A 27,725-nucleotide genomic window follows, 5' to 3' on the forward strand; every position below is an offset into this window, starting at 1 on the left:
ATGTGCATAATTGCCAGTAAGGAGCATAGTAAATAGTGCAAAGGGTTAGGTAAACAAGTCATAGTTTGTCTTATTTATGTTGTAGATGTGTCCAATGTGTGGAAAGGAAGATGCCCTGATGAGAGTCCATAGAGAATCCGTGAGGCTTGAAACGCGTCGGCAATTGCTATTTAATTAGCAGAATGTGGAAAAAGGATCAAAAAGAAATGTAATTGATTCAAGACGAAGTTTAAATGTTTAAATGTTAAAAAGGCTTAATGATATTTAAATTGAGCCAGTACTTGGTTATACGTGGCGCATTGGTCAGTTTTGATGTAGTCTTGATTGTACAAAGTTTTGTGTAAAAACACAGTGTATGTTGTAAAAAAATGTTGGTCTTGTATATTGTTGTAAGTATTATGTAAATTGTGTAATATGTGTAAGGTATTTATGTGTTCTATATGAAGGTTAAAATCCTTCAAAAAACAATGAAGTTGTTTCAAAATAGGGTGAATAAATAACCCAATCACCAATAGAATACACTGTGGTTGTTGGAAAAGTATTATCTAAATAATCAGGATACCAGGTTTTTTCTCTTCTAAATTACATTTTTGTGAGAGACACCTTTATTTCCAATATGGCTGTAGTTTCTGATGTTCTGTTCGGTATTCAGACAGAATATCAGAAAAAGAAATATGGGGGACCAAACTATTGTGTCAAAAATATTGAGGATCCAAATATCGTAAAGATAAGTTTCTATAGGTTAGCAACGTTTTACTATATGTAACTCCACATATATTTACCTTGACGATATACATATCATCAAGGTACATGGGTGTGTTTTAAGAATAGTAAATCTATACTTACTTATTTGCCCTTACCGTCTCAATATTATAGTCCTAATTATTTTTGACATGATATTATGTCCATATGATATTTCTGTTTCTGATTTTCTGACAGTGATCAATTCTGTTCAACATACTCCTGCTCATCACCCGGGAAACAACCTTTACAATGCAACTTTTACAACGCACTACCATTACAACGAAACTTTTACAACGCAAAAACTTTTACAACGCATACCATTACAACGCATGTTTTTACAACGCAAGTACTTTTACAACGCATGCCATTACAACGTAAGTATTGGTAAGTATATAATTATATTTAATATTTTATATGTTTTTTTTTTTTAAGTTTTCAGTTTTTGGGTAAAGGGGTATTTTTAGGGTTCAGGGTCAGTTTTCAGTTTTTGGGTAAAGGGGTATTTTTAGGGTTCAGGGTCAGTTTACAGTTTTTGGGTAAAGGGGTATTTTTAGGGTTCAGGGTCAGTTTTCAGTTTTTGGGTAAAGGGGTATTTTTAAGGTTCAGGGTCAGTTTTCAGTTTTTGGGTAAAGGGGTATTTTTAGGGTTCAGGGTCAGTTTTCAGTTTTTGGGTAAAGGGGTATTTTTAGGGTTCAGGGTCAGTTTTCAGTTTTTGGGTAAAGGGGTATTTTTAGGGTTCAGGGTCAGTTTTCAGTTTTTGGGTAAAGGGGTATTTTTAGGGTTCAGGGTCAGTTTTCAGTTTTTGGGTAAAGGGGTATTTTTAGGGTTCAGGGTCAGTTTTAGGTTTTTGGGGTACAGGGGTATTTTTAGGGTTCAGGGACAGTTTTGGGTTTTTGGGGTACAGGGGTATTTTTAGGGTTCTGGGTTAATTTGGGTTTTTAGGGGTACAGGGTAAAAAAAAATTAAATTAATTAAATTAAATTAAATTATATTAATTACAATTAATTTAAAAAAAATATATTATATACTTACCAATACTTACGTTGTAATGGCATGCGTTGTAAAAGTACTTGCGTTGTAAAAACATGCATTGTAATGGTATGCGTTGTAAAAGTTTTTGCGTTGTAAAAAATTTGTTGTAACGGTATGCGTTGTAAAAGTATGCGTTGTAACGTCATACATCCCATCACCCCCTTCCTTCAGTGTCCCAATGTAAAACCATCTCTCCCCTTCTCACCACAGAACACTAAGTGAATGACCTAAATATGATAGTAACTTAGAAAGTTATTAGAAAGACTATATTGTGAATGAAACTTCCACAATGTACTCAATTTTTCAAGGATTTCCACTGGAAGTGTGGATGTAAATGTGCAGAATCTATGAGCCAATGTTGGTGGGATATTTCATTCTGTGCTGATCATCTCTGGAGGGTGATTGATGAGGGTGAAGATTGAATATTTCTATTACCTTAAGAAATAGGTTAGTGCATGTTTTGCAACTGTCATTAAAACTGTTGCTATGGGAGACTTTCGTTTTCTATATCCCTATGCCTTAGACTATCTATTTGAAGTACAGATACTCTTTATGAGTCAGAAACTTAGAAGACTTGTTTGAATTAGGATAACTTGGGAGTAATATGTTTTATGAATGTGCATGTTTTATGTTTCTGTATTTTGAACATTAATGGCACTTCATGCATATTTTGTCTGCGCCGAGTCTACATGTTCCTCTGTTAAAAATCCACTTTTTGCTTTCTTTGTAGCTTACAACTTAGTTCTTTATGCTTTTAAATCTCATTTCTGTTTTAACTCAGCTTAATTTTGTTATTCTGATGATGACTGTAGTCTCTAACCGCTAGGTCAACTGGAAACTCTGGAGCTGAATCATTTAGATAAAATTTCAGGGAATGCAAATATTGGGGTTCAGAAAATTATGGAGGATCGGCTCCCTCATCTGTGACCCCTTTTATAATCCCTTAGTGCCCTGGAGCTTAATGCATTGATGAAAATGGCTGCTATGTCCCTGTGACTTTTTTGTAACATGGCTACTAGAAAGTGACTTGGGCCTCTGCAAAATGGAGAATGGTGTTATAAAAATGCTACAATTTAATTTGATGGAACTGACTCAACAATATTCAATCATTGTAGCACTCGAAAGCAATGGAAACCCAAGTGAAAAAGACATCAGCCATACTGTTTCCATCAACCTGCCTCGGACCCACGCACCAGGCAATAACTAGGGAAAATCCAGGGTTGTTATCTTAGTTCTATGCCAAGAAACAATATGATATTGAGCAACCCACAACAGGCTGGGACACTCTTACACACCACATCTGGAGAGTATACTTGCACACCACATAAGTGTGACAGACATATTTCACTGGTGTCAATGAGGTCTTTTTGTGTCCTCTGTTTAATCTGAGGAGCAACCTGATGCCAAATAGAGGATATCAGTAGTTACACATATAGTGACTATGAAAAATCACATGTGTAAAAGAGAGATCCTGTGAATGTGCTATTTTGAGTGAAAGTTTATTTGTATTCAGATTATGTGCATTATGTGACCATGCATATAATAAGAAGGTACATAGCTCTAAAGTCACCATCATGCAGTTGAGCATGGAATTTAGATGCACATATGCATTTGCCTTGTGACATCCTAATTGGCTTTGTAGAAGCATGTTTATTGATGAACAGTCTAAACTTCTGTTTGCGATTAACATGCTCATGACGAGCTCACAGCTATTTGAAGAGTACCAGAGACCCCCCCCCACTCAAAGGGAACTTGAGCCACCTTGCAATGGCTCTCTGTGTTGTCAGCGGCAACAACTGGGAATAATGCATGAGGGACTACCTGCTCCTCAGAGACCAAGTGACACTTGACAGCTGTCACACTTGCTCCTGTGTCTCTGAGAGCCTCCACTCTATGGCCATTGATGGTCACCCACTGCCTGTATTTCTTAGTGTTATCAGGCAGCTGAGCTTTAGGGACCATCTCAAAATCTCCTAATGAGACAAGGGACATTTCTGCAGGACCCCACCCACCTTGGGCACCCATCTCCTCCCCACCCAGGGGTACACTGGCCATCTGACGGGGAGGTGCATGGGGTGGCACATACTGTCCTTTCTAAGGACACTGAGGATCATACCAACGGAGTCCCACCTGCTTACACTGAAAGCAGGTAACAGGCCCCCTATGAACAGGTTTACCTGTTGGGGGTCCTGACTTCTTTTCAGGGGGAGGCTGGGAACCCTTACCCTGGTTCCCTTGGGAATTACTTTGGGGACCTTTTTGGAACTCCCTCTGTTTACCCTTGTCCCCCCCACTCTTCTGCTGTGGACCCTGCCCACCTTTGGTGGAGTCTCCCACAAGACCCTTGTGGACCCTGGTACTGACCCAGCGGTCCGCCTCCCCAGCAGGCTTTCTAGGATTAGTCAACTTGCTATCAACAAGGTGCTGGCGCAGCTCTGGAAAACAACTAGCAGGATAAGTGCTCCCTGGCAATCAAATCATAGGTAGCTGAAAAATTATCAACATTGCTACCCCTCACCCAACCATCCATGGCTCTGCAAAAGAAAGACACATATTCTACCCAAGTGGTTCCCTCCAGTTCCTTACAATTCCAAAACCTCTGTCTATAGAGCTCTGGAGTTAACCCATACCTTGCCATCAGTGCTTCCTTCATGTGGTTATAAGACATCCTATGCTACTTGGGCAGGTCTAACAAAGTGTCCCTACCTTCAGTGACAAAGCGGCCCCACAACCCCGCTCCCCAATCCTTCTCAGGGACCCGGTGGGCCAACATTGCTATCTCATAGGCTGCAAACCACTGACCAACATCTTCACCTTTGTGAAAATCTTTGATGACATCCTTGGGAATATGTACCCTGCCTTCTGAAGGCACAGATGGTGCGCTGCCACCAGAGGAATTGATCTCTAAGCCCTTGGCCTTGATCTCTAACTCCCTCAACATTCTCTCATGCTCTATTCTCATTCTCTCTCTTTCCAAAGACAACCTGTTATTCTCTGCTTCCCTCTGACCCTCCATCTTAAGCTTAGCCAACTCCAGCTTCAGTGCTCTATTTCTCTCCCTGTTTTCCAGTTGTCTGGGGGACAAGTCTTTGGAAGAGATGCTGCTGCCAGGTGGGGACGGTACCCCTCCCCTGGCTGGAAATCCTTGCCCATCATTTGCCCATCTGCATACCCAACAGGCTCCACAACAAGATATGGGACATTTCTGGCTTCTACCCAGGCCCTCAGCACCTTTTGGTAGTCTTCCTTTTTAGAAATGCCTGGTGTAGCAACTTTCAATTTCCTGCAGAGATACTTGAGCTGTTTCACAGTGTAGGTTTCCAACCTCTCTTCCTCAAAATCAAAATCCATAGATGCAACAGATGCTGGTTTACTCATGGTAGTAAGAATTGGGAGTCTTTAGAAAAAATAACAGTTCCAAGGAAAAAGGATTCTATAAAAAAAAAGTATGTAGTCACGTTTGGTCTGCACTCACTTGTAGTGTACACCAATTACTGTATATGAAACACAAATACAAAGTCCAAATCCTCACCGCTGATCAACAATGTTAGATCTGGGGGTTTCTTGTTGGCAATGGTTATCACCTTTGTCCAAGTAGGGACACTTACTTCTAAGTCAGGGCAAGGGGTTTGCTCTCCTTAATACCCCTGCTCACCCCCTTGGTAGCTTGGCACGAGCAGACAGGCTTATCTCAGAGGCAGTGTGTTAAGCATTTGTGAATATACACAGTAATACAGTGATAACACTACAGATGGACACAACACAGGTTTCATAAAAATAGGTATCTACAAATTACAAAAATCCACAATACTGTACTAAAGGTTACTTAAAAGATGATAAAAAGTCTCTTAATTCAAGTTGATGGTAAATGTGACAAAGTTCTCAACAAAGTTCTGGGATGCGGCACGCAAAGTGAACCAAAGGCTCGCAGAAGGGGAGATGCGTCGGTTCAGTGACCAGGGGGAACGGTTGCGTCCTTCCTCAATGCTTGCGCAGAGTAGGGGCCTCATCGTGAGCCTTACCGGTGCGGAGGTGGTGCGTAGATTCTCGACCTGTTGCGGTGCGCAAGATGGCACCTTAGTGCGATGCGATGCCGATGCGATGATCCAGTTGCGATGCGAGAAGATGACGCCCTTGATGCGGCGATGCGATGAAGATGCGATGACGCCCTGGCAGCCTTGCGACGACTCTGCACTTTGGAGCCGCGACAGGCCCTGCAATGCGCTTCTCCGGCGATGCGATGACAGCTCTCTCGATGCGTCGCGCTTCTCCGGCGATGCGACAGCAGACAGCTTCGATGAACACACGCTTCCAGGGAGATGCGATGAACTCTCGCTTCTCAGGCGTTGCGTTGATTTCAGCTGCGGCGGCGACACGCTTCTTCTCGATGGGTCGCGCTTCCAGCTCCCAGTGGCACACAGAGTGACTGGAGTCAGAATTCCCAGCAAGGAAATTCAGGAGGGAGCTGGAGATGAAGTCTTTTGGCCCTGAGACTTCAGCAGGAGGCAAGCACAGTTCAATCCCTTGGAGAACATTCTGTAGATGAAAGTCCTTACAAAGTTCCTTCTCCTTTCCCTTGGCAATGAAGCAACCACTGCAGGCAAACCCAGCAAACAGCACACTGGCAGAGGGGCAGTCCAATCTCCTGCAGCTTCCTTGGTTCTTCTCCTTGGCAGAAAGGTTTCTTGTTCCAGAAGTGATCTAAAGTCTGTGGGACTGGGTCCCAATATTTATACCAAAAAATCCTTGTTCTCTGAAGGCAGAGAGGCCTCTGCCTAGTTCAAACCAGTTCCTGAGCACTGTGTTTACATGACTCTCCTCTTCCTTTCACTGTGCAGGGCAGAAACATCAGACGCCCCACAGGAGGTGGAGCCAGCACAGGGGAGGGAAGATGCAGCTCTGGAGTACTCTGTTGACAGGATTCCCCTTCTGCTTTCACTGTGCAGGGCATAGACATGAGACAAGCCACAGGGGGTGGAGCCAGCATTGTGGAGGGAAGGCCCAGACCTATTCAGGTCCCAGGTGCACCCTCCCCCTCCCATCTGGAGGTAAATCTCCCTATTCACCACTGGGCTGTCCCAGACTGTCTCCTGGAATTTCCCCAGCCCTGTCACACACAAACCCAGACAAGGAATACACAAGTCAGCAGAGGCAAGAAAAATACCTACTTTCTAAAAGTGGTATTTGCCAACACAGAATATTAAAATAAACTTTACTAAAAGATGCATTTTATTATTCTGAGTTCAGGCATACTAAACTCGATTTTCTACCATGTTCCCTGAATCAGTTAGGATTGTAGGGATGTAACAATCTTCACTGCCATTCTAGGCTATGAGAACAGGTAGCCTTCAATAGTGAAAAATGAAAATGGCTGTAATTCACTACTAGAACATGCTACACACATCAGAGCATGTCCTACCTTATACTTACAATGCACCCTGCCCTTGGGCCTACCATAGGGGTGTCTAATATGAAGTAAAGGGAAGGTTTAGGGACTGGCAAGTGGGTGCACTTTGCCAAGTCGACATGGTAGTCACAGACTACACACGGGCCTTGCAATTGCAGGCCTGAGACATACTTTACAAGCCGCTTCTGTGGGTGGCACAACCAGTGCTGCAAGCCCACCAGCAGCATTTGCTCTACAAGCCCTGGGCACACATGGTGCACTGTACTAGGGGCTGACAGTCGATCAAATAAGTCAATCATGGAATCCAATCAGTATATCAATTTAACATAGGGAGCACTTGCCCTGTGGCACTGATTAGCAGTGGCACAGGGCCCAAAACATACAACCAGCAAAAATATGCCAAAACAGAGGAGGCAATCCGTCAAAAATGGAAGGGAGACTCACGCCAATGATGTCAGGTCTAACACCACCGCAGGTACGTTCGCTTATCCCAAAGAGCTGTACATCGCATTGAATGGAGTATCTGTTCAAATTTTTTAATAGAACTTTATTGTCCATAGATTACCACGAGGAGCAGATCCATTAAACCATATGGAAAGAGATGCATGATCACTGAAAATATAGAAGTGTTCACCACATTGGCAGGTATGTGCATAATTGCCAGTAAGGAGCATAGTAAATAGTGCAAAGGGTTAGGTAAACAAGTCATAGTTTGTCTTATTTATGTTGTAGATGTGTCCAATGTGTGGAAAGGAAGATGCCCTGATGAGAGTCCATAGAGAATCCGTGAGGCTTGAAACGCGTCGGCAATTGCTATTTAATTAGCAGAATGTGGAAAAAGGATCAAAAAGAAATGTAATTGATTCAAGACGAAGTTTAAATGTTTAAATGTTAAAAAGGCTTAATGATATTTAAATTGAGCCAGTACTTGGTTATACGTGGCGCATTGGTCAGTTTTGATGTAGTCTTGATTGTACAAAGTTTTGTGTAAAAACACAGTGTATGTTGTAAAAAAATGTTGGTCTTGTATATTGTTGTAAGTATTATGTAAATTGTGTAATATGTGTAAGGTATTTATGTGTTCTATATGAAGGTTAAAATCCTTCAAAAAACAATGAAGTTGTTTCAAAATAGGGTGAATAAATAACCCAATCACCAATAGAATACACTGTGGTTGTTGGAAAAGTATTATCTAAATAATCAGGATACCAGGTTTTTTCTCTTCTAAATTACATTTTTGTGAGAGACGCCTTTATTTCCAATATGGCTGTAGTTTCTGATGTTCTGTTCGGTATTCAGACAGAATATCAGAAAAAGAAATATGGGGGACCAAACTATTGTGTCAAAAATATTGAGGATCCAAATATCGTAAAGATAAGTTTCTATAGGTTAGCAACGTTTTACTATATGTAACTCCACATATATTTACCTTGACGATATACATATCATCAAGGTACATGGGTGTGTTTTAAGAATAGTAAATCTATACTTACTTATTTGCCCTTACCGTCTCAATATTATAGTCCTAATTATTTTTGACATGATATTATGTCCATATGATATTTCTGTTTCTGATTTTCTGACAGTGATCAATTCTGTTCAACATACTCCTGCTCATCACCCGGGAAACAACCTTTACAATGCAACTTTTACAACGCACTACCATTACAACGAAACTTTTACAACGCAAAAACTTTTACAACGCATACCATTACAACGCATGTTTTTACAACGCAAGTACTTTTACAACGCATGCCATTACAACGTAAGTATTGGTAAGTATATAATTATATTTAATATTTTATATGTTTTGTTTTTTTTTAAGTTTTCAGTTTTTGGGTAAAGGGGTATTTTTAGGGTTCAGGGTCAGTTTTCAGTTTTTGGGTAAAGGGGTATTTTTAGGGTTCAGGGTCAGTTTACAGTTTTTGGGTAAAGGGGTATTTTTAGGGTTCAGGGTCAGTTTTCAGTTTTTGGGTAAAGGGGTATTTTTAAGGTTCAGGGTCAGTTTTCAGTTTTTGGGTAAAGGGGTATTTTTAGGGTTCAGGGTCAGTTTTCAATTTTTTGGGTAAAGGGGTATTTTTAGGGTTCAGGGTCAGTTTTCAGTTTTTGGGTAAAGGGGTATTTTTAGGGTTCAGGGTCAGTTTTCAGTTTTTGGGTAAAGGGGTATTTTTAGGGTTCAGGGTCAGTTTTGGGTTTTTGGGGTACAGGGGTATTTTTAGGGTTCAGGGACAGTTTTGGGTTTTTGGGGTACAGGGGTATTTTTAGGGTTCTGGGTTAATTTGGGTTTTTTGGGGTACAGGGGTACAGGGTAAAAAAAAATTAAATTAATTAAATTAAATTAAATTATATTAATTACAATTAATTTAAAAAAAAAATATTATATACTTACCAATACTTACGTTGTAATGGCATGCGTTGTAAAAGTACTTGCGTTGTAAAAACATGCATTGTAATGGTATGCGTTGTAAAAGTTTTTGCGTTGTAAAAAATTTGTTGTAACGGTATGCGTTGTAAAAGTATGCGTTGTAACGTCATACATCCCATCACCCCCTTCCTTCAGTGTCCCAATGTAAAACCATCTCTCCCCTTCTCACCACAGAACACTAAGTGAATGACCTAAATATGATAGTAACTTAGAAAGTTATTAGAAAGACTATATTGTGAATGAAACTTCCACAATGTACTCAATTTTTCAAGGATTTCCACTGGAAGTGTGGATGTAAATGTGCAGAATCTATGAGCCAATGTTGGTGGGATATTTCATTCTGTGCTGATCATCTCTGGAGGGTTATTGATGAGGGTGAAGATTGAATATTTCTATTACCTTAAGAAATAGGTTAGTGCATGTTTTGCAACTGTCATTAAAACTGTTGCTATGGGAGACTTTCGTTTTCTATATCCCTATGCCTTAGACTATCTATTTGAAGTACAGATACTCTTTATGAGTCAGAAACTTAGAAGACTTGTTTGAATTAGGATAACTTGGGAGTAATATGTTTTATGAATGTGCATGTTTTATGTTTCTGTATTTTGAACATTAATGGCACTTCATGCATATTTTGTCTGCGCCGAGTCTACATGTTCCTCTGTTAAAAATCCACTTTTTGCTTTCTTTGTAGCTTACAACTTAGTTCTTTATGCTTTTAAATCTCATTTCTGTTTTAACTCAGCTTAATTTTGTTATTCTGATGATGACTGTAGTCTCTAACCGCTAGGTCAACTGGAAACTCTGGAGCTGAATCATTTAGATAAAATTTCAGGGAATGCAAATATTGGGGTTCAGAAAATTATGGAGGATCGGCTCCCTCATCTGTGACCCCTTTTATAATCCCTTAGTGCCCTGGAGCTTAATGCATTGATGAAAATGGCTGCTATGTCCCTGTGACTTTTTTGTAACATGGCTACTAGAAAGTGACTTGGGCCTCTGCAAAATGGAGAATGGTGTTATAAAAATGCTACAATTTAATTTGATGGAACTGACTCAACAATATTCAATCATTGTAGCACTCGAAAGCAATGGAAACCCAAGTGAAAAAGACATCAGCCATACTGTTTCCATCAACCTGCCTCGGACCCACGCACCAGGCAATAACTAGGGAAAATCCAGGGTTGTTATCTTAGTTCTATGCCAAGAAACAATATGATATTGAGCAACCCACAACAGGCTGGGACACTCTTACACACCACATCTGGAGAGTATACTTGCACACCACATAAGTGTGACAGACATATTTCACTGGTGTCAATGAGGTCTTTTTGTGTCCTCTGTTTAATCTGAGGAGCAACCTGATGCCAAATAGAGGATATCAGTAGTTACACATATAGTGACTATGAAAAATCACATGTGTAAAAGAGAGATCCTGTGAATGTGCTATTTTGAGTGAAAGTTTATTTGTATTCAGATTATGTGCATTATGTGACCATGCATATAATAAGAAGGTACATAGCTCTAAAGTCACCATCATGCAGTTGAGCATGGAATTTAGATGCACATATGCATTTGCCTTGTGACATCCTAATTGGCTTTGTAGAAGCATGTTTATTGATGAACAGTCTAAACTTCTGTTTGCGATTAACATGCTCATGACGAGCTCAGCTCGTCATGCAGCACAGTGCTCGTGTGCTTATGACAAGCTGAGCTCGTCATGACCACACCCGTTTTTATTGCTGTCCAGCACAGCAGGGGAATATCGCAAGCAGCGATAAGGTTAAGGTAGGCAGCCTACTTGTTTGGCTGTGGTGTGTCATGTGTACAGTTGATAGATCCAAATACACATGAGTAAAACTCCTATACCATGTTCTGTTCGGACTGTAGCAAGCCATGTGTTGTCCACTCATTTGAATACCTGCTGCAGGGTCCTTGATTTACAGGGCATACATTCTTGCACCAAGATGGCAAAGCTCCATTGGAAGGAACCATTTACCAAGATAGGCAATGCAGCCAATGAATTGATATAGACAAGTAGGGAATGTAACTGTCAGAACCCATTTCAGAGGGACATGGGGAAGGAAGCGGTTATTTGCTTAACATTGAAGATTAGGGCTTTTACTCCAAATGTCCCTGGGCCAACTATTGGCCCTGAACAACTAGACCACATAGTACCTCTCCAGCACTTGACTCTCAGGGCAGCGCGGTATAGAAGTCAAAGGCTCTTCTTGGGAGATAGGTGGAAGGCAAAAAACTAAAAATACACACAGTAGCTGCAATTGCTGATTGTCCAGTGAAATATTGCCTTTTGGGATAAAAGTAGTGTAGGGTTTGACCCTCTCTGCAGGGTCAGCCCAAATATTTTTACCTTAACCCCTCAAGGTTTTCTGAATTTGTCACTAGTACTCTGTGAACTGTACCTCTGCTACCCAGTGCATAAGTGCCTGCGGTCTCTCCCTAAGATAGGGTAAAATTGGTTTACTCATGATTTGCAACCCTAGTATATGGTCCTACATGTACCTGGGCCTGTAAATCGCATGCTACTAGTATTCCGTCAACACTCATTGTGCCACCCACTTAAGTCCCACTTTAAAACATGTCTCAGGACTGCCATTGTAGCCTGTAAGCACCAGAGGGATTTCCTTTGCATCAACATAGACTGAGAGCTACGGAAGGGCTTCCCAGCTCCTGAGTTATTATGGTTTCAGTGAAATGGTGATCAGTGCGCACCGCATGCTAACGTCATTTCACTGAAACCAAAATTGAAAGGAGCCGATCAGCTAATTTCGGTTTTACTCCGTACAATCTGGTGGGGCTATCTCAGGACTCCTACCACATAGGAAGATAGGAGTTGCATCATTGGTAAGGGGAGAATATCCCCTTTCTAATGGTACCCCTCACTAGTGAATCTCAGCTTGGAGATCGCCACAGGAGGCTGAAACCCAAACAGGGATTCATCACTAGACACCAGGGAGGGGGAGCTTGGGCAAGGGCTTTTGTTCCCGCCCAAAATATGGCGTACATTCAGACTTTATGCAATAGCCCCAATCTGCCCCATGGGGGGCAGAAAGCACAGAAGGTGCCAGGGATTGTTTTTTATTTATGTGTAGAGGAGTGGGGCTGCCCAAAATGGGCATGCCAATGCCCACAACCCCTCAAAAAGTTCCACTATCTTTCTCTCCCCCCCAGGAGGTAAATGGGGCAATAGCCCTGGATCTGTCACCAAGGGGGCAGAAAGCCCACCACGCACCAGGGATTATGCTTTGTTTTTATATGTAGGGGTGGGGAATGCCCAGAATAAGCATGCCAATGCCCCCCTAAAAACAATTGCCACAGTCTTATTGCCCCCCAGGAGGCAGATGGGGGATAAGTCCCTTTGTCTCCCCCCGGGGGGCAGAAAGCCGACTAGGCACCAGGGATTTATGTTTTTTTATTATACATAGGGGTGGGGGCTCTCCAGAATGGGCATGCCAAAGCCCTCACCCCAAGAAGAGGAGTTGAAGCCTCTCTGCCTCCCACATGAGGCAGATAGGGGCAATAGCCCACTAGGCACCAGGGATTATGTTTCTATTATACATAGGGGTGGGGGCTGCCCAAAATGGCATGCCAATGTCCCTGCCCACCACAGTCTTTCTGCCTCCCCCAGGAGGCAGATGGGGCGATAGCCCCTGATTTGTAGCCCCGATGGGCAGAAAGCCTACTAGTCTCCAGGGATTATGTTGCTGTTTTATAGTTAGGGGTGGGGGCTGGCCAGAATGGGCATGCAATGCCCCCAACCACCAAATCAATTAGCCAAAGTCCTTCTACCTTCCCCGGGAGGCAGATGGGGCAATAACCCCTGAACTGCCCCACTGGGGGCAGAAAGCCCACTAAACACCGGGGATTATGTTGTTTTTTTATACGTAGGGGTCGTGGCTTTCCAGAATGGGCTTGCTAATGCCCCTGCCCCCAAAAACAATGTGATGCAGTTTTTCTGCCCTGCCTGTGAGGCAGATTGGGGCAATAGCACCTTATCTCCCCCTGGGAGAGCAGAAAGCCTACTACGCACCAGGTATATGCCTATTAGCATGTCAGGGAGAAGCCCAATAGGCATGGGTCACTCCCCTTTTTTTTAGGCACACATTTTGGCTGTTTCAATTATATTTTTGGTCTCATCTGCCCCCAAGCGTGTCTGATAACTACTAGAAACCAGGAAAAGTCTCTGTGTGTGTGAACTGGAATTTGGCTGACATTCTGTGTATACTGACCTTTGGCTGGTGTTTTGTTGGCTCTGTGTGTGGATTTGCACTTGGCTAATGGTGAGTGTGTACTTGTGCTTGATGACTGTGTGTATAGATTAGCACTTTCCTGGTGGTGTCCGGTGAGTAGCACTTGGCTGCCGGTGTGCATGGATAGTGCTTGGCTGGCGGTGTGCGGGATGGTGCTTGGTTGATAGAGTGCGTGGGTTGGCTTGGCTGGCAGTGTGCGTGGATGGCGCTTGGCTGGAGGTATGTGTGGATGGGGCTTGGCTGGTGGTGTGCACACATGGTAGTGTGCGTGGAATGTCTTTGGCTGCCGGCGTGGCTTGCATGGATCCCCTAGCATTTTCTTACCTAGAATCCACTGTAGTGTAGTTCCTATTATCCCAATAGGCTCTGCGCATTGGAATAATATCTTCAATAGTATAGACCTAGGGCAGAGGTTAACTAGGTCTTCTACCAACGATATTAGACTTAAAGTTTTGTGTTTGCCAGCTAGCTCAGAGTTCACTAGAAACTTTCTCGAATAGGCAAGGAGGGTCTGAACATCCCTGGATAGACAAGAAGGGATTTAGTTTCTGACAACCATAGAACATGACAACTTTGCTCTCCCCTAATCAAGAGTGTATCTCTAGAGTCGTGTGAAAACAAAAGACAACTTATTTTACTCAGTCAGTTCAGTGCATTCTTAGTTTCACCAGTTTGTAGAGAAAGGAAGAGATGGGCGTATTCAATAAAAGATGTTATTTTTTGATCAGTCTCTTTTCTCGTACAAGAGAAATGAATCGCTATTATTGCAATACTTATAGTTAAGTAAAGTGCATACAGTAAAGACAGGATTATAAAATAATACTGTAAAAGCATTGATATGGTTTCTGAGCCATATGATACTTTAAAATGGATAAAATAGATACATACATATATACATTTGACTAATCGTACTCAACTGGTGCTTCTAACCACGCCTACCCCAGTGTACCTGACCTAAGCCTAATACGTGGGCGGGAGTAGATAAGTAGCAGTTTAAGTTAAGTTTGTTTTGCCAAGGGTCTGACTCAAGAATTCTCTGCAAGGGGTTATTCAGTTCTGTACCTGGGATCTAGAAGGTTGGAGGGCTGGTATCTCTTATCCCAGGACTTGATATTCCAGCTGCCTGCGAGGGCTGCTTGGAAGCGCCGGAGCTGGATTTCTCAGCAGGAGAAAAGCAGCGTTTCCTTCTAAGCGCGTCAGAAAGGCGGGGCAGCATCTGTTGGCTTCGCTCTCAGCTGGGCTCCTCGGCATGTCTCGCTGCTCCAATCTCATCACCACCGCGTGTGTTTTCTTAAGGCAATGTCGGTAATATTTATACCGGAAAGGTGCCGAGATTGACGTAAGGATGGACATAAATACGTCAATAAGGATGTCATACGAACGTGTTCGTTCGCACATTCTTTACTGAAGTTCTCGATGAAATCAAAACAATGGCTGCGGGGATTTTCCCAGGTCGCTGTAGGTTTGATTTGTTTTGAGAACTCCGTATGCCTATCAGGGGGCTGGAGGAATATTGCTTGCCTAATTAGATGGCATGCGTTATGACTTAATCAGATAACGCGCTTCTGTGCCGTGGTGTGGCTTAATCAGATAACGGGTTTTTGCGCCGTTAGATGGCTGCTAGTTACTTATTAACCAGACAAGGGTCAGGAATAGGGGGATTGATACAGTACCCATAGGAAATACATCACACCCACTCCACGTAATCTATGTCCATATTTACAAATCTAGGCATAGTAAAAAACTAGTAGTGTATGTGTATACCGTACCACCCCAAAATACAATCACATGTATTTCGAAAACTGGATGTGAAATACACGAAAAGATGTGAATAGTTACTATATGCACTCAAGCAGTATAATAAATGAAAAATCTGTTACGCATATTTCTAAATCAGCATAAATGAAAACGAGAAATTTACACATGAAATGGCTCTTAATACAGAAAAAAAATTGCGAGACCATTCCATCACAAAGCATAAAATACTCATGCTAGAGGGTAACTAAAGTCTCTAGAGCACCTAAGAATAGAAATTTAGTTCTCTAAGAATAGTTCTACTTTAATGATTGCCTCCATTGATGTTTTGATCAGCATAGCTGACTGTAGGTCGTACCTGATCGATGCTGCTTTCATCTCGTACTTCACTACCCCTCAATCGCAGTGGTGAAGTCTCCATGAATGCCGTCATCAGGATAGGTAGCCGCTGGGGACAGCACAATGTATGAGCCGTTACCAGACCCAACAATGTATCCGCGTCCATTGGCACATCCGATTGTAGTGCCAGACAGGTGTCCAACACGCATTCTTCGCCACATAGCAAGCACCTTAATACAGGCATAACACAACATTGCCACATCGGTCTAAATGAAAGAAACCAAGTCATGTTCAAGTCCCGAAGCCGTGCTAGTCCAAGGACTTTAGTTATGCGGTCCCGGTAGCCAATGGCTAGGATCGTTTCTTCCCTTGTCGCAGGTGTTTTGTCTGTGACATGGTTTGCCATAGCGAAGCAACAGGATCAAAAATAGGATGCCTGCCACTAGTCCCAAAAGGAGAGGAAGTCCGCCAAAAATGGAATGGACAAAGTCTGGAAAAATACCCAGGATGGCTTTGAATGGTGTTAAAGCTCCTGAAAACACTGTCTTAAATACACTTAAGACACCACTGGTATCAGAAATATTTAAGATTTCGTTCAGTATTTCTGCAAAATGTATGGGGGAATTAGTTGATAACAATGAATGAATCTCTGCCGTTGTCCTTGCAACTTGGAGATCATACGTTTCTTTTGATGACGTTAGCCTGGTCGGCGTCTGTAGGAGCACTGTCTTCATTCTGCTTAAAGTATCAATTCGAATAGAAGCAATTTTCAAGTTGGGCCATAACCTTGCCTCCCTGTCTGGAGAATCATTCGGGAACAATACTCGTTCACAGCACATGACCTTCCTAGTCACGGTTATGAGATAAGGTTTTCCGGGCAGCAAACTACAACATCGGCGATCTACTATTAGAATGTAACTCCCGTTCGAGAGCCTCCTAAAGAATGGTTCTATTTGTGTTGCAGGTGTGCCTAGCTGGTAACATGAAAGGTTATTTGAAGTCCCTTCACAAGCTCCATGCAAGCTAATACCCTGACACAGAAGTGTACCACTTAGTGACCTTGCACAATTATTGCCACTAAGAAACACACTCTGGCCTTTACTACTGACACATGCGTGTGTATAGGGCAAGTTCCATGTTGACTTAATGTACCCTTTACCCAACCTTTCATACTGGCCTGCCTGTATATATTTTTGGCGGTATTGAAACTGGAAAGTAGTTATCGGAATATTTATTATCCCATGTATTATCCATTCAATGACAGGTCGTTCTGACATTGTCAATGGTAATCTCTCAAGTTTTTCAATGCTCAGAATTGTATAGTCAGCACCCTTCTGTGCCAAACTGATTTGTTTATCAGTAAGGTTAAAGATATTAAATAATGACGTTGTGTTGAATAAACGCCAAGGCACATAGCCTGAATGCAGATTTTGTAACGTCCAGCCAAGCTGTACAATAGAACGCAATTGGGACTGACCGTGTTGTAACATCAGTAAGTCTTGCGATATTATATCGATTGCTGAAGACACAATGCTGTCCAGAGAATATATTCTGGAGGACAGAGTCATTAACCCATTGTCCACAACAGAAAGTGATTTTTCCAAATTAATACGGTCAATTTCCCGTATTTTCTCTGCTGTCTCAATTTGAGTTTCTTTCCAGGCTTCGTTATAAGCTGCATATATAGAGGCCGCTATGAAACGTTTTTGACGCTGTTTGCGTGGTCCCATAATGAAATCACGCAAGTCAGCACCTTCTGTAAGTAAAGTTAGGTGTTGCTTAATTTCTGACAGTGTGGATGTTTGTAGCCATTGAAGGCAGAGCTTGCCCACACTGTAGGTGGTTACTATCCCTGGATGTTGTCTTTGGGAATATCTAGGGTCTGGCCTGGTCAATGTGAACCCCTGTATTTTGTTCAGGAATCTGTCTTGACAGTTATTTGTATCTGTGGGCCAGATCAACCATTTTTTCCATTCAGGATGTGTTCTGTTTTGGTTTAATATATGGTTCACGTCTATCTCAACATCTATAGAGCTATTACCGTTCACTGTTGGCTTTGGAATAGACGGTTTGTTTAAATCTTTGATTTTGGCTAAGCCAAGACAGGTAGTTTGTTGAATAGTGTCGTTCAAAAATATAATTTGTTCTGGGATCATGCAGGCTCTAAACAATGTTTCTATACCTTGTACTTGCCAATCTCTTGTACCCCAAACAGTTTTTGCTTCAATATTATTGTTCCAGAAATCAAAACCAAATTTATTCATTTGCTCAAAAAATGAATCTGAATATATCAATTTTGTGTTTGTAAGCATGGTCTTCATACCTGTCTTATTTGACAATTTTGAAATAAAATGTTTCTGCTTTACTTGTGTTAAACCCTGAAAAGTATGAATATTTATCATAAAATGTTTTCGAGCTACCTTTTGGAGGAGTAGCACAATGTTCCCATTGGTTATAATTTAAAACATTTCTAGGTTGTGCAGATTTATGTAGATAATGGTTACCATAGTGGTTGTAGCAGAACATCTGATCATAATTAGACGAACCCTGCAAATAATCCTGGGCTAGATGTAGGTAAATGGTATTTACCGATTCATAAATACCGAATTTTACCGATTCGGTATTTATGAATCGGTAAATATGAAGGGGGGAGATGTAGGTATTTCTAGGATTTGAAATACCGAATCGTTAATATTCGGTTTTTACCGATTCGGTAAATACCGAATCGGTATTTCCTATTGATTCCTATGGGCTGTGAAGCCCATAGGAATCAAAGGGAAATACCGATTCGGTAATTACCGAATCGGTAAATACTGATTCCTGCCAGGGTGCAGGGGGTGTCACTTTGACACCCTCTAGCACCCCAAATACAGGCATGTGTGCCATGTGGCACACAGACATGCCCTAAGGGCATGTCTGTCTGTCACATGGCATAGGTGTGCATGCACACATGTGCATGCACACCTGGATTCGGTATTTTACCACCCAATTGAATTGGGTGGTAAAATACCAAATCTCAAAGGCCTTTGGGACTCCGAAGAGTCCCACCTACATTTAGATTTACCGAATCGGTAAAATTACCGATTCGGTATTTTACAGAATCGGTAAATTTACCGAATCGGTAAATTTACCGATTCTGTAAAATAAAGGCCCCTACATGCCAATTTCTAAATACCGGTCGGTAACGGCCGAAATCGGCCGTTACCGACCGGTATTTCGGCTCCTACATCTGGCCCTCTGTTCTGTAAATTTAGCAGACATCACTAGGTCAGACATCATATCATTAATACTTTCAAAGTCCCAATCATCAACAAATGTGCTTGGTTTAACAAAGTCACTCAATGAGATCTTGAATTGGTGTGGATACTTCAGGATTTCAACCGGACCATAGATTTCATAATCAGTTTTGTCCCATGCTACACCGCCTGGTATAGGATTGGCTGTGAAGTTCACTGAAGAAAGTTCTCTTTTCTCGACGTGTGAAGATGTGTGTGGTTTAAGGACCAAGTTGATTTTCTGGCTTGCTGTGTCCATTGTTGCATATTTTCCCTCAATGAAAAGTCCCAAGCATAGTACCATGATGAGCCACAATATGAGGATAAATGCACCTAAGGCCACCCAAAATTCAATCCATGGAGAAATCAGATAGGTTTCTTTCAGTTGTTGAAAAAGTTCCTTAGCTTTATCTTTAGAAGTTTTTGTTGATGGCTGTTTCTTAGATTCACTCAGTTCTTCAGATGAATCATCGAAGTTGATGAAGTAGCCGGATGCTGTTCTGTCAATTGTTCCAATTGCTTCTGGATTACTTTTTGTTCTAGAAGTTTCCTTTGTTTCATCAGCATAGTCATATGTTACTTCATTGTAGGTTGGTGTGTCTCGACTAAATGTTTTTATTTGGGTTTTTAGAGGTTTAAGTTCCATTGCTTTGTTGCATAGTCCTTGTTGATGTTCTGTAGGCATTTCGAATGTGATTAGCCTCTTAGTTTGAACCTCTGGATTTGTAGCAAACATTGGTGTTCTACTACTTCTTGGGAGTCCACTTGGCCTACTGTTTGTTATCGGCCACATGATTGTAGTTTTACCAGGTCGATGGATACAACTCTGTTCTCCTTTATACCAGCAAGGGGCGGTAGTACTACTGATCTTGTCCCGTTGACAGACAAGACAGGAACTGCTTTTCTGTAAGAAGGCCCAAATTCCTTCTTTACCGCGATCTTCTCTCTGACTAGATCCCCGACTTTTGGAATCCAGACAGGCCTTGCTGGGACAGGTGGTTTCTCTTCAGTGGTTGTTGGCTGCTGTTTCAACTTTATGTTGCTTAGGTCTTTCCTTGTTTCATTTAAGTCCTGTAAAATAGCCAAACGATCTTTGATATCAAAGCATTTATCTTTAACCACTGAAGTCTGACTATCAAGATCTTGGATCATCATTCTAGTCCCGAACAATAGTTCGTACGGACTGAATCCTTTCAGAGAATTTCTTGGCAGGTTATTTAAACTACGTTGGACACTTATTAAATGTTTGACCCACCCAGCTCCTGAACCTAATACCTTTGCTGTTATAGATTGCTTTATGTCACGGTTTTTTCTTTCTACGATTCCGTTTCCCTCAGGATGAAATGGACAAGAGTACCGCAATGCAATGCCCATGCTGGTCATGGCCTCCTTATAAGCTCGAGAGCTAAAGGCAGGACCCTGGTCAGAATGTAGCATGCCAATTGCATATGTGCCGATAAAGACTCGCAAATCTTTTACAACAGTTCTGGCGTCAGCCGATCGCTGGGGCCACATCCATATGAATCTTGTACATGAATCCACTGCGACCAAGATATATTTATAGTTACCATCCCTTTGTAAGGGACCACAGTGGTCCAGATAAACACAGGCTAATGGTTTATCTGAGATTAGAAGGGGCGTCTGTGCTGGTCGTCTCACTGTTGATACCTTCATTCTTTGACATATTTCACATTCTAGAACATAGTTCCTTGTCTGTCTTCTCATTTGTGGCCACCAGTATCTCTGCTTTAGTAATGATACTGTGGCTGAAACGCCAGCATGTACAGAAGCAAGCCCTTCGTGTGCCGCTATGATGAGTCCTAACCTATGTTCCATGTTTGGAATTGCCCTATCCCCCACTCCAGGGATTCGAGCAAGCGGAACATTATTTGCATCAGTTATGTATGAGTACTTTACTGGAAAGCCTTTCGGGAGTGTTTCTATCGCTTCTTTTACTGTAGCGCTGACAGCCTGTAATATTTCGCTGTCTATTTTTGTTTTTGACCGGGTGATGGCAGCTACGGAAGCCGTTTGCACAGCTGCCTTCGTGGCCTCATCAGCCAATGAATTCCCTGCAACGTGAACGCCATCACATTGATGACTCAGTGTATGTATCACGTGAGTCTTTTGTAGTTCTTTTTGTAAAATAACTACTTGTTCCCAAAGCATTTTATGCTTGATTGTGCCACCTTTCGCATCTTTAAAACCATTCTGAACCCAGATCTGCAAGTATTCATTGTAAGACTGAACGCAATAATACGAATCGCACACTATGAGTGTGGGGAATTCTCGATCGGTATTTTCAAGCGCCATCTTGAATGCCAGTAGTTCTGCTCGCTGAGCTTTACAATCTCCTAGAGATTGCGTTTTAGTGACCAGTGGTTTAAATTTTCCTTCGTGCCAGTGACCTTTAACAATCGCGCACGCAGCACTGTCAGCTTGTTTACCCCCCACTGCGGGTTGTGCTGATCCGTCTGTATATATTATACAGCCGTAATGTTCCAGAGGCAGAATTTTGGTTGGCGGAGGACATTCAAATTCATATTGGAGAAATTCTTGTGTTTTTAAGTTGGGATCAAATTCGTATACCACGTCTGTTGCAGCAAGAGAGTTAGCCCACCGTATCCACCTTGGATGGAGTGCTTTAGCATTCGGAATGCTTGCCTTTGTTACCGCCTCCAGGGCTGGTATCGGTGTCACGATGATTATTCGTTTACCTTGTGCTAGGGCCCGCTCCTTTGCTACAGCAGTCTGTACCGCGGTCAGAATTTTTTCCGTTGGGCTAAATTTAATTTCAGCTTTTGTGTACAAGTGTGATTTGTATGCAATTGGTACCTTTTCTCCCTCATTAGAGGTCAGGTATGTGAATCCGCATCTTCCTGGGATGACTCGAATCACAAGGTTGCGTGTGTTATCACGTGTTTGTAATTTTGTTTTAACTAACATGTCTGTTTGTAAAGATCTCAACATTTCTGTGTGTTTTTGAGTCCAATTGATTCTTTTAAAATCTGGTTTTATTAGATCATAGAGAGGTTTAACTCTCTCTGCATAATGTATAATGTAAGTTCTTCCGAAATTTAGGAAGCCTAGAATTGATTGCAAGTTTTTTAATGTTTTAGGTGCTTGGATTACAGCACATTTTTTTTCAGGAAATTGTCAGCCAGGCTTTTGCCTTCACTTGATAGTTCATATCCTAAAAACAGAACTGTTAGATGGGCAATTCTTGACTTTTTAAAGTTGAATTTGTAACCCTCTGCTGCGAACCCAAGTATTATGGTGTTCACTCGCTTCAAGTGAATATCCAAGTCATCATCTGTTAGATAGATGTCGTCGACATAAGATAATGCCTCGTCATCATATGTTTGTAGTAATTCTGTTACTCTCGCTGAAAATAATCCTGGGCTGTTCTTGAACCCCTTTGGCAAACAACAGAAATTATTTTGCGTGCCATTTATTGAGAACGCCGTCAAATATCTGCTCTCTGGTGCTATATTTTGACAAAAGAATCCTTTAGAGATGTCTAATGTTGTTTTGTATTTTTTGCGCACTATGTTATTCATTAGTGCAGCACTATGTGAATTTTGTACTGCAAAGGTTTTGCAACATGAGTTAAGATGTCTGTAATCCAAAACAAGACGATATGAATTGTCTGGCTTGGAGACAGGAAACAAAGGGTTGTTCATTTGTGAGGTGCAAGTTTCAATCACCCCCTGGTATTCAAGTTGATCTAGGATCTCTTTTACCTGTTTTGTAGCTTCTTGCTTAATTGGGTACTGCCTCTGTGCAGTAGGTTGTGATTTTAACTGGATTTTGTGAGGAGGAGAGTCCTCATCCCATCCCACATGATTTTTATATAAGGCAGGGGCGTGAGCTACTGCCCACTTTCTTGCAAGTGTATATTTTTTATGAATTGGAATATGATTTGAGAAGGCAGGCATAATTATTTCTTCGCCATGTGGGCACTCCCTGACAAACTCTGGTGGCCAGTCTCGTTCAGCTAGAAGGATGTCATAGCCTTTGGAGAGATTATCCCAAAATAGTCCCCTTATTTTTCTAGTCTTATCCCCCTCTATACGCAATGTTATTTCATATATTTTATGAGGTTTGCTAACTCTGGTATCTGCAGTTTCCACTTGAATGTATTCATTCGTGTCCACTGTCTCCAGATGATTCATAAGGACTTTGCGAGCTATGCTCACTTCTGCTGCGCTGTCTAGCATTGTCTGAGCCCATTCTCTGTTTTTCAGCTGTGTCCTCAGTATTCTCGGCATGATTTATTACTTTAATACTGGCTACCTTCTTCTTTGGAAATTGTAATTTTTTATTTTGATGAGCAGGTTCCTTGTCTTTGGACTTGACGTGCTCTTCCCTGTGTTCTGATCGTCCTCTTCTTTCCGATTTCTGCGAGGAAGTCTGAAAAGATTGAGAGGGACGTGTATCAATATCTTGATATCTATCAGGTTTTTTTATATTATCCCTATTTCTAAGGTTGTATTTTTTCACAGAGGGCTCCCTCTGGGGAGACTTGCGTCCTTGGTCAGGAGATCTTTCTCTCCGCCGAGGAGACCTTCCTCTGGACTGGAATCTTTTTTCTTTAGGAGTGGATTGTTTATTTCCATCCCAGCTCTTTTTTTGAGTGTTTAGATTATTTTTAATAAATACCTTTTCAGGACTTTCACTTAGTTGGGGTTTCACTGGTATTCCACCCAAACTATCTCTTCCTAGTTCTTCATAGGATTTTTCTATAATTCTGGCAATTTCAGATGGTTGGTCTGCTATATTTGTCTCGTTTAACCTCTGGCGGATCGCCACATTTGCTGCTTCTCCCTTTATGTTGGCTAATAATATTGCCGAGACCTGCTTGAAGTCTTTCAGTAATTTCATACCGAGAGTTAAAGCGTGTTCTGGACCGTATTCGTCTTGAATTTGTTTTAGCACATCTGGTATTACTGACATGGATGGTACACCATGTGTTTTTGTGTAAATGGAAGCAAAGACTGTTCCCCAAGTGTCACAGTCCTCCACATGTGGTGCAATTCCCATTGGAAGACAGATAGTCAGAATCCTATGTTTCTCAACAGGGGTGGTATCTGGAAACACCGCCTCTATTTGAGTGATTTTTTGTGCTAGCCAGAAAGGAATTTGTTCCCGTTTTGCGGGTACTTTACCTAGACAGGACTGTATGTTCTGTGGTGTAATTTTATTTGTGTTCCCCTGATGAGGGGTCAGCTGTGGAATTTTATTTGCTGGGTGGACTGTTGAAGTCCGCATTACACATTGGACTAATTGTCTATGTATTTTTATTAATTGTTTTAGCTGTGCTAAAAGGTCTGCTGCAGGCATTTCTTCAATGTCTGGATGTGGTGTGTATCCGGCTAGGACCGGCCACGTCGCTCCTGGTCTACCTAGTGGACCGAGCCTGGTGATGTGATTATTATGTTTTAGGGCGCCATTAAACAAGAGCAGGTGCTCTTGGAATTTGAGTGGTATTTCCACCTCCTCGAAAGGAGTGTACTCATTATGAGGTTCCTCTATTTTGTAATAGTGGAAGTCCTTTGTTACAGCGTTTGCTGCTGGAAAGTTTATCCATGAATAGAATACCTCTGTCTGCCGATATTCGTGTGCCTCAATTACGAATATGACTGTACCACCTCTTGATGTCAGTCCATTTTCTATACGTTTTAAAGTTATAGATTTCCTTATGTTGACCGGGATGAGTATTATATCCGGGTCATTTTCCAGCAGAGTATTATCAGCTGCTCTGAGCTCAGCTGCTATTCTAGCTGTCTCCCTTTCTACTTCACTGTCCGACATGTTACTGTTGGAAAGGTTATTTTGTTTATTTGCAGATCAGGTTTCCACGGAAACAAAGATTAGATGCACAACGTTGAATAAACCAAGAACCATACATAGGAGTCTCCTCCTGCGCGGTTTGGCGGATATTAACCTTTCACTTACTCCAGACGTCTTTGGAGTATTATGGGAAAAAAGGGGCTCTGTGTGAAAAAGCACGACTGAGTTACTCTAATGTCTTGCGTTAGTTTTATCGCCTATCCAAACGGTTGGGCGCCATGTAGTGTAGTTCCTATTATCCCAATAGGCTCTGCGCATTGGAATAATATCTTCAATAGTATAGACCTAGGGCAGAGGTTAACTAGGTCTTCTACCGACGATATTAGACTTAAAGTTTTGTGTTTGCCAGCTAGCTCAGAGTTCACTAGAAACTTTCTCGAATAGGCAAGGAGGGTCTGAACCTCCCTGGATAGACAAGAAGGGATTTAGTTTCTGACAACCATAGAACATGACAACTTTGCTCTCCCCTAATCAAGAGTGTATCTCTAGAGTCGTGTGAAAACAAAAGACAACTTATTTTACTCAGTCAGTTCAGTGCATTCTTAGTTTCACCAGTTTGTAGAGAAAGGAAGAGATGGGCGTATTCAATAAAAGATGTTATTTATTGATCAGTCTCTTTTCTCGTACAAGAGAAATGAATCGCTATTATTGCAATACTTATAGTTAAGTAAAGTGCATACAGTAAAGACAGGATTATAAAATAATACTGTAAAAGCATTGATATGGTTTCTGAGCCATATGATACTTTAAAATGGATAAAATAGATACATACATATATACATTTGACTAATCGTACTCAACTGGTGCTTCTAACCACGCCTACCCCAGTGTACCTGACCTAAGCCTAATACGTGGGCGGGAGTAGATAAGTAGCTGTTTAAGTTAAGTTTGTTTTGCCAAGGGTCTGACTCAAGAATTCTCTGCAAGGGGTTATTCAGTTCTGTACCTGGGATCTAGAAGGTTGGAGGGCTGGTATCTCTTATCCCAGGTCTTGATATTCCAGCTGCCTGCGAGGGCTGCTTGGAAGCGCCGGAGCTGGATTTCTCGGCAGGAGAAAAGCAGCGTTTCCTTCTCAGCGCGTCAGAAAGGCGGGGCAGCGTCTGTGGGCTTCGCTCTCAGCTGGGCTCCACGGCACGTCTTGCTGCTCCAATCTCGTCACCACCGTGTGTGTTTGCTTAAGGCAATGTCGGTAATATTTATACCTGAAAGGTGCCGAGATTGACGTAAGGATGGACATAAATACGTCAATAAGGATGTCATACGAACGGGTTCGTTCGCACATTCTTTACTGAAGTTCTCGATGAAATCAAAACAATGGCTGCGGGGATTTTCCCAGGTCGCTGTAGGTTTGATTTGTTTTGAGAACTCCGTATGCCTATCAGGGGGCTGGAGGAATATCGCTTGCCTAATTAGATGGCATGCGTTATGACTTAATCAGATAACGCGCTTCTGTGCCGTGGTGTGGCTTAATCAGATAACGGGTTTTTGCGCCGTTAGATGGCTGCTAGTTACTTATTAACCAGACAAGGGTCAGGAATAGGGGGATCGATACAGTACCCATAGGAAATACATCACACCACTGTAAAGCTCAAATTTAATTAGAAAGTCATATTTTGGCTGGTGAGGTAATCCACACAGAGGTGTAAGGAAAATTAGATTATTTAGCTAAATTTGAGGTTTGCAGGGGAATAGGGATAGGAAAATGTTGGGGGATACAGGCAAGCTACACTTCCGTATACTCCCCAGGGTGTCTAGTTTGTGGGGGTTTTGGTGAGTTTCCCAATATGGCCGCCAAGCCCAGGACCTAAAACCCAGGTGCCCCCCTTTCACAAAACCAAGTTGTGTTCTGATAGATCATTTTGATGTCTCCACAATACTTTTTGGGCCCTTACCTGTCAGGGGTATTTGGTCCACATGTACAAGTGAGGTACCATTTTTAATGGGAGACCTGGGGGAATGCTGGGTGGTAGAAAATATGTGTCAGCTCGGTGATACTAAAACTTTCCCATGCATAAATGTGAGAAAAAGTTGCATTTTTTTCAGCTACATTTGACGTTTGCAGGGGATTCTGGTTAGGAAAAGTTGGGGGATCCACCCAAGTCACACCTCCCTGGACTGCCCAGGGTGTCTAGTTTTAAGAAATGCTTGTGATTGGTAGGTTTACCTGGATGGCCACCCAGCCCGGGATCAAAAACTCAGGTGACTCCCTAGCAAAACAAGGTCTTTTTGTAATTGATAATTTTGATGTCTGCAAAATACGTTTTGGGGCCTTGTCTGCCGTGGATACTTTGGTCACCCACACAAGTGAAGTATCATTATTATCGGGGAATGCTGGGTGATAGGAAATAGGTTTCAGGCCAGTGATCCTACAACTTTCCCGTGCAGAAATGTGAGAAAGTGTGACTTATTTCTGCTAAATTTGAGGTTTGCAGGGAAATTCTGGCTAGGAAAACATTGGGGGATCCATGCAAGTCAAACCTCCCTGGACTGCCCTGGGTGTCTACATTTCAGAAATGTCTGGGTTTTGTAGGTTTCCCTAGATGCCTGCAGAGGCCGGGTTCAAATATACAGACGAATCCCTATCAAAACCAGGTCTTTTTGTAGTTGATAATTTTGATGTCTCC

This window comes from Lissotriton helveticus, chromosome 4_1 (genome assembly GCF_964261635.1).
Source record: "Lissotriton helveticus chromosome 4_1, aLisHel1.1, whole genome shotgun sequence".
Classification (NCBI taxonomy): domain Eukaryota; kingdom Metazoa; phylum Chordata; class Amphibia; order Caudata; family Salamandridae; genus Lissotriton; species Lissotriton helveticus.